Genomic DNA, 8,318 nt, shown 5'->3' with positions numbered 1-8,318 from the left:
AGAGGAGGAAGGACTAGGAACTTATCTTCTTGACACTTCTGATCTCCTGTTTCTTACTCTTCAAAGTATGTCCCAGGGGCATGAATTTCTCCATAATTCCAGACTACTTAATATACTCCCACCTAGCAGTCACTGAAAAAGCCCAATCCCTCTTCCCACAGAACGATGCCTCCTCTGGATCTGGAATTTGTGAGTAGGAGCAAACTCTTCATAGTTCCATTGACATTGTAGTAGAAGCTGTGCTCAATCTTGGCCTTCATTTCTGGGAGGGCCAAGGCATCCATAGTTGTCAGGAAACAAGGCTAGCCTCACTACATGGGGTGCATGCCTGGCAAGCCACACTGGTCTGGATGGAGCTGGTTGAGGGGTTGCCTCAGCTGATCCGGGCACCGAGGAGGCTGGAGCAGCAGCTCAGGTGAGCCTGACTCTGGTTACACAAACAGGCCTGAGTGCACACAGCCAAACACATCTGGGAATAGGCACAAATTGGGCTCACTGTAAACCACTGGCTAAAACTCCAAATGGTATCATATCCACATAAATAAAAACAGCAGTCTTTATGGGTCCTCTATTCACTCATAATAAAAATATAGAGTAGGAAATCACTTTAGAATTCATGGAGGCAAATTTCCCCATCATTATTATGAAAGGAGCTGCAAAGTGACTTACTCAAAGTGACGGAGAACATTTGAGATCAAAGAGTAGAACTCAGGTCTATAGATTCATAAGCCAAGGATTTTATTCATTGTATTCTACTGTCTCTCCTTGCATATCCTGAAATCTTTAAATAAATGGATCTTGGTGAATATGATAACCATCTAACCAACTCTCCAGTAAAATTCATATGCAAGGAAATAAACATAGACAGAGTTCAATTATTAATGTTTTGAGAGGATCTGCTGACGTCACAAAATGAAATCCCACCAGTTGCTTTAGAGAGGGAAGTGGGTATCTACCATGTTAGTACCAGCAGTGACCTAATCGGTAATCCATGCCATGGAATTCCTAATATGGGGTTGATGGACTTCTCCCTGAAGAGACCCACTGACAGGATGTGCAGAACCTTGTGCTTGTGTGCATTTTCAGGGGAAAAAGTTTTATAAGTTTGTGAGTTCCTAAAAAAAAAAAAAGTCTTTTAGAGCTTAAAAGAATGAAAAGTGGGGGGAGGAAGAGAGAGAGAGGAGGAGGAAGGAGAGAAGAGGAGAAAAAGAAAAAATTCCTTATTGGCCTGCCTAATTTTGCCCAGGAGGAAAGAGAGGCTTAGAGAGTTGCCAGCATTCCTGGTTCATGACATGTATAAGTGGCAAGATTGGGATTAAATCTAGTCCGAACTGCACGCCAGGTCTCGTGCAGTTTCCGCTAATGGAAATGTTCCCTAGGCAATTTTGGACCATTGATATTTTTTTTTTCCAGAAGATCCAAGAGTTAGAAAACAAGAAGTAAGGAATTTTTTTTTTTTTAAGAAGTAAGAAATTTTTATTCTTTAAAGAGAGCTTATAGGTCAAACATCTGTATTTTTATAAGAGAGGAAAGTGAAAGCCCAATTGCTTTTCTCAAGATGGCAGTTAGTTAATGACATTTCTGATCTGGACTCTGTGACCTGACTTCCTCCCACTCCTATGACTGTGTGTTATTACTGTATCAGAAAAGGTGAAGGATGAGCAGAAATTAATGGAAAGCATATATATTATATATATGTCAGTTGCACATCTACAAAAGCAACATTTATAAACTCATTCTATTCTTAAATCTCATTTTCTTGAGAGAGACGATGTGAGAAAAATAACTTTGTCCATCTTTTTAAAAAAATATTTATTTATTTAAGAGAGACAGAGAGCAGGGGGGAGGGGCAGAGAGAGAGTATCAAGCAGACTCCCCACTGAGCATGGAGCCTGACATAGGGCTCAGTCCCACAAACCTGTGATCATGACCTGAGCCAAAGCCAAGAGTCCTATGCCCAACCGACCACACAACTCCGTGCACCATAACTTTGTCAATCTTTGATGTTTTTAACTTGAAAGTTTTAGATAGCTATGATGTCTCCTTTATCATGGCCTTCTTGGGTCAAAGATACCATGAGAAACAAGCTGTTTCTGGCCTAAGTATGAATAACAGCTTAAATGGTAGAAATTATCTAGCAAACTTGTTAATTAATTTTTACTATACATCTGTCATAAAATTTGTAGGTAGTTTTTAATCCTTTAACACAGATTTGTTGTGTTGTTGTTTGTCTCAATAACAATTCTGGTTTCAAAGAGCATTTCAGTGATCTCTCTAAAGGTGCAAACCCAGTCTTTTCAGAATTGGTGTCTTAGCAGGGAATGCTTGTGGACCGGTAAGGTTTTTGAGTTTTTCTAAGTTCTTGGCTTATGTTTTCTTTCAGCATAAAACCATCCTCTGTTCATTACATGCTGTGTTCCTTTTATTCATTTCCTCTTTTTGCTGCAGTAAGTTTGTCTAAATGCCGCTTTTTTTTTTTATCTTGTTCTTGTATGATTTGATAACTTGGCAGCTCTTTCTAGACCCTCGATTTGCCCTGAAACATTACAGTGAGTTCTACTTGATTTCTTCCTCATCTGAAATCTGTCTTCTCTCTGAGATCCATCCTGGGGACAGCCTTTCTGCAGCGTGTGCACAGGGGGTGAAGGACGCTGCAAAACCAGAGGGTTCATTGGCATTCAAGCTTTGTTAACTATCCTGAACCTTTCTTCCTTCCCCTTGTCTAGAAGGTATCCCTGTCCAGCATCAGAATGGACCCTGACTTTGGATAACTCTTCTCACTCGATTTGGAGAAGCTTAGCTATGCTCTATGACCAGTTCACATGTTCTCTCATCTTTGCAGTCATTTCCACTTTCTCATAATAGAAGAAATACACACATGATAGGTGTTTTAGCATTTGTATTGAAAATCCGGTTGCGAGGCAGGGGGTGGGTTGGGGGGGATGTTGGGAAATTACAGCTGAGGATCTCCATTGAGCAATGGCTGCCTCCCATTCAATCTCAGATTCTTCCTTCTATATTTCATCTTTCATCTTCTGTTTGATTAAATTTCAGTGTGTTCTTGGAGATAATAAGCCCTGAATGTTTCTGAGAGTGTTTCGCTTTCCCTTGACAGTTTGATGCCCCTTAGGGAATCACCACAATGGTGAGATCCAGGGGTTTTCAGTGTCCTTTAGAGGGACTCAGAAGGCAGGAGGGGGCTTCTACTTTTGTGCAAGTGTCCACCTCCTCTTCCAGAATCCCTAGCTCATGCTTCTCTTTCTGTGATTCTCCTGAGAGGAATTATTATTGATGCTTTTTGGAACATTGTTGTCTGATCTAATCCCATCCCTCTTCCCAGTGCAAACTGAGTAGGATTTGGAGCTGCTTGGACTGTCCCAAGCTAAGGCATATCAATATTTTGAAACTTTGTTATTTTCCTGCCCTTCAATTATTTTCCTTGATTGTACCAGTGCATTTTATACCAGTATATTTTTGCTGTGTTTTGTTTTAACTATTTGGGGGTTTTTTTTGCCTTTTTTTTTTTTTTTTTTTTTTGGCAAAGAAATTTTGTTTGCTATCCTGACATCCATTCACTGTCTTAAAATTAAATCCTGGAAAAATAACTTTTTTAAAATGACGAATAGGAAAGTCTTCACAGAAGCTCTGTTTTAATCATGGTTAATGGACTAAATAGGCTAAAAGAGGGACAGGAATATTAATGCTCTCTCAGTGTTTCCTTCCCATTCATTTCAGTCCTCTTATCTTTGGTTTGTGTTTCTTACCTTGAATAGGAATAGTGAGAGAGAATAAGTCGACTGGTCTCAAGAAATGTCCATCAGTGTGTAACCTTGATCTGATGTGAAGGGAAGCAAAAGCAGGCCCGCTGTGCACCTGCTGGAGTAGTCCCATCAACTGAGAGTCTGTTTTCTCTTTCACTGTATCTTCTACCTCGTCGTTACATGCTCTATCAAGGTTATCAGAATGCGCTTGAATCTCAGCGTTCTCATTATTGCCAGAGACAAAGGGACTGGACAGTGTGATTGACATTCTGAAACAGCACCTGCTTCCTCTTCCACTCCACCCCAGCACACAGCACATGTGCCCATATCCACGTGGTCTTCACAGACTACAGGTTCCCCCCAGATGCGAAGCTGGAAATACAGTGTTCACAGGTGTCCTTGGTGGCTTGGCTTGCCTCACTGAGATCATTTCTAAGTCCCTATTAAGATCAGCATCTGGAAAAGATAATGGGCACTATCAAAGAAGTTGATAGGTTTCACTGAAGATAGCAGCTTCAGTTACTAAGGAGTAGGTAGGTACCTGCCTAGTTGGGGAAATCAATCAGGGCTGCTGGGCTGGCCATGCTGCTGAGACTCCCCACTGTTCTTCATGGCTACAGGGTTCCATTGACTTAATGGGAGCCTCACAGAATGGTCAGGACTGAATGCAGTCTTTTTATTCAGCAGTGAAAGTTACACTGACTTTATCAAAGTCAAGATGTCAAGCAGATAATTGAATCAAATTGCACAGCAGCACCGCATTGTCAGGACTGCATGGTGTGTCTTCAGGGAAGAAACACTTAACAAGGCCACACACATACACACATACACATACAACAGTGTACATATATGAGCATATGTATGCATATGTAGAACAGAATCTATGTATGTATGTATAGGTGTGTGTGTGTGTATGGATGGAAAATTCCCCCCATTCAACAATAGAAAGATTCTGATTCATAATTATGAAGCTGACAATTCATGTTCTGAGAAAGTGGTCCTTATCAAAATGTATGCCGTATTTGATAAATGATTGATAGTAGAATTTAATGAGACCTAGAAATTATTGGCACAAAGGAAAAAACAAAAGAAAATTAATTTACATAAAAGAACTGGACCAGAATCACTGTTTAATAAATGGTAGCTATTGCTACGATTCTAAATGATTCTAAAACCCTGTCATTATTAACTATTTTCTTTATATAATACTAACTTCCAAAAATACTTTGAGGCAGTATTTAATAGAAAATATTTTTTAAAAATGTGTAACTATTTAATAAAAGCTAGGAAAGGGAAGGAGAGAATTATATTGTAAGGCACGAGGAATAAATTAGGCTAAGGTATCATCCAGAAAATCCTAAACTAAAGAAATCTACAGTTATTGAGCACAAAGTTTCCCTCTAAGTTTCCTGGAAATCAAAGAAAGAAAAAAAACATAATGAGATATAGCTGTAATAAATAAATAACAAAGAATCATACCAGTTTCCCAGAAGAGACCAATGTTTCCCTCTCTGTGCCATCCATCAGAAATTTATCCTGTCTTTATTTAAGTAGGATGACCTACTTCTGGTTTGTTAGGGGCTTTTCCAGTTTAAAATCTGTAATCATTTATATAAAACTTACACTCTCAAAAGTGTCCTTGTTTGGAAAATAAATTATGTGGTCATTTTCGACAGTGGCAGAAAAACACATTGAAACACACAACTGATCCAGGTTTTATGAGGCCAGAAACTTACATTATCTTAGAGACTCCCATTTAAGAAACAGGATGGAAAATTACAAATACAAAATTAGGAAGAAAAGATAATATTTCTTTAGAGTGAAGTAAATCACAAAAGATTAATACTATTAAAAGTTGAGAAACTATTAACAGCCTGCCGTAACTCAATAATTTTGTTTTTTTCCGGGGGTGCCTGGGTGGCTCAGTCGGTTGAGCCTCTGCCTTCAGCTCAGGTCATGATCTCCCAGGTCCTGGGATCAAGCCCAGATCAGGCTCCCTGCTCAGTGGGGAGTCTGTTTCTCCCTCTCTCTGCCCCTCCCCCTGGCTTGTGCTTTCTCACTCACTGTCTCTCTCTTTCTCTCTCAAATAAATAAATAAAATCTTTAAAAAAATAATTTTTTTTCTGCATCTGTTGGCTGGATACTCTAGGAATAAATACCTCTTTTGAGGCGACAATTTTATTATAGAGGAAATAGTGTGGTTGATTAGAATTTATTATTACAGATGGTTTTAAGAAGTTTATTTGAGCTTTATAAGTTGTCTATAACATTACATAAATTTTTGCAATTGTTGCCACATTTGGGGAAATCTCTCCATTTCTTCCATGTATGAACTATAAGATTTTCAGAGAATTTATATTTCAAGTTTTCCTGGGAGAACTAATTTTATTTATTTATTTATTTTTAAGATTTTATTTATTTGACAGAGAGAGACACAGCGAGAGAGGGAACACGAGCAGGGGGAGTGGGAGAGGGAGAAGCAGGCTTCCCGCTGAGCAGGGAGCCCGATGTGGGGCTCGATCCCAGGACCCTGGGGTCATGACCTGAGCCGAAGGCAGACGCTTAACCGACTGAGCCACCCAGGCGCCCCTTGGGAGAACTAATTTTAAAAAAATCCTTTGACTGACAACATACATCAGCCAGTATGCTTTGATATTTTGGTTATGGTGGCATATGAGTTTTATTATTTTTGATAATGTCAGTAAATTTGTTAAATCAAAAGAGCAGAAACTTGAATATATTCCCAGTGTAATTACATGATGTGTGCCTCTTCTTTTATCAGATTATTGAAAAAAATCTAAGAAATTTCTCTTTTCCTCTTCAGGATTTGCTGCTTTGGGTATGATCTGCCTGCTATTTTCTCTGGAAGTTCTAGACTTCAGCAATAGAAAAGGTGTCAGATACACAAAGATAAAATCTGAAACATTTGGATGTATAAAATATGCACTTCACACACAGACTCACTGTCTATAGGAATGATACAGGTTTGTGTCCTACCGAGACAGGAATCCTGATAAATCCGTTTCCCTCTATTTCCAGAAAAAGTAGAAAAAAGAAAGTATGGTGGTTCTTTAAATTGCTTATACCGCGTTGCTCAGTCTGCTGTTGACAGGCAGAAAGTTCTCTCTGCACTTAGCACTGATGAGAGCAGAATCCCCTTAACAGTTTTACCTCTATGGTAATTGGAAGTGTATTTGAAGAACTAGATATGCCTCTATGCACTTCCAGCCTTGTTTCTTTCCTGACTCTTGTTCTTCCAGTGCTGGTCACGTTATGACTTCAGGCCCTGCAGCTTTGTAGCAGGACCAGGAGAGACTAAGAATAGCCTAATTTTCCTCTAAAGTCACTGCCATCACGTAACGTAAATCCAAAATAAATGTACGGCCAATGCGAATTCCTCTGAGATACCTAACGTTCTTGGAGCCATACGGATAACCATCAGACAACAAGAAGGGAAGCGTGTCACAGGAGAAAGCAGATGGCCCCAGGCAGTGTTCCGAACAGGGTGTAGAGTAAAATATCTTATATTTGCAAATTTTGCCGAAATTATCGACTTTATGAAGCCAGTATTCGGGGCCCTCCCAGAAGGGGCCTGTGCCAGTGAGGGGCCCTGTAGGTTGAACTTCGTCAAGTTCATGGTCAGTCTGCCGCTGCCCAAGTGCTGCTGCAGGCCTCTGTAAAGACCTAAGGCCCGCTTAAGCCTTCGGGAAAAGTTGGGTAAAACCAGCTCTACGGAGGCTTGGAATACAGCTTTCTAGTGATGGTGCAGGTACCAAATTTAGAAAATCTAGAGACTAAATATTTAGCATATCATTGATCATTTTGTTGTTCATGAGTGTGATGGGGTGTTCACGCCATTGTGTGACTTGTGTCTTCCTGAAACCTTGTTATGACCTCGGCACATTACTTGTATGATGTGGGGGAAAAAAAAAATGTGTAGCATATCCACTTTAGTATCAGTACTCTAAGCAGAACGTTGTCTCATGAAACAATTCAAGTGGAGATAGGCAGGGAAGAACTTCTCTGTTGCCAGTCCCAATTGCTATCTCTATGTATAGACTTGTAACAAGTGCAACACCCAGACTTTAACTTTGTTAATATCAAAGCCTGTGAGGGTGGACCTGCTATTTTCCAATGTGGTCTCCAGAATATTGACTTTTCTAGGTAGAGGTTACTAAGATAATTTACATATCTATTAAAATAATTGTCTTTTAAAAATGGATTTGAAAATTCTTAAAATCCCTAATCATTCCCATTTTAATGATTTTTGTCTCAAAATTACTGAGGAAAAGAAACAAAACACGAAAGCAAATGGCTTGTTCCGTAAATTCTTTGTATCTTAACTCAGAAATCAAAATAAAGGAGTTGAGAGGAGGAAAGGCATGGCTTCAGTAATCTCCTCTTTCTTGGTTGGAAGGAAGTTCTCCATGGATAAGAAAGGAAGTGAGGCCAAGAGGTTGTTTGGGACTTATGGGCAGAGAAGGGAGCTGCCCGTTGAGGAATCCCAGGGGAAGCTAGTCCTTCTGTTGCTCTCTTGGGGAAGGGTGTGGAGGGGTG

At 39.8% G+C, this 8,318-nt stretch overlaps 1 non-coding gene across 1 annotated transcript; it reads left to right on the top strand.

Moving 5' to 3' along the window:
- Positions 1-7,577: 7,577 nt before the first annotated feature.
- Positions 7,578-7,678, top strand: LOC116645349. The gene has a single exon (XR_004301948.1). It is a non-coding gene; the product is annotated as a small nucleolar RNA U13 (small nucleolar RNA).
- The last annotated feature ends 640 nt before the right edge of the window (positions 7,679-8,318 follow it).

This window comes from Phoca vitulina, unplaced genomic scaffold (genome assembly GCF_004348235.1).
Source record: "Phoca vitulina isolate PV1807 unplaced genomic scaffold, GSC_HSeal_1.0 scaffold32, whole genome shotgun sequence".
NCBI lineage: Eukaryota > Metazoa > Chordata > Mammalia > Carnivora > Phocidae > Phoca > Phoca vitulina.
Note: the sequence above shows the minus strand (reverse complement) of the source record. Positions and strands in the feature narration are given on the sequence as shown.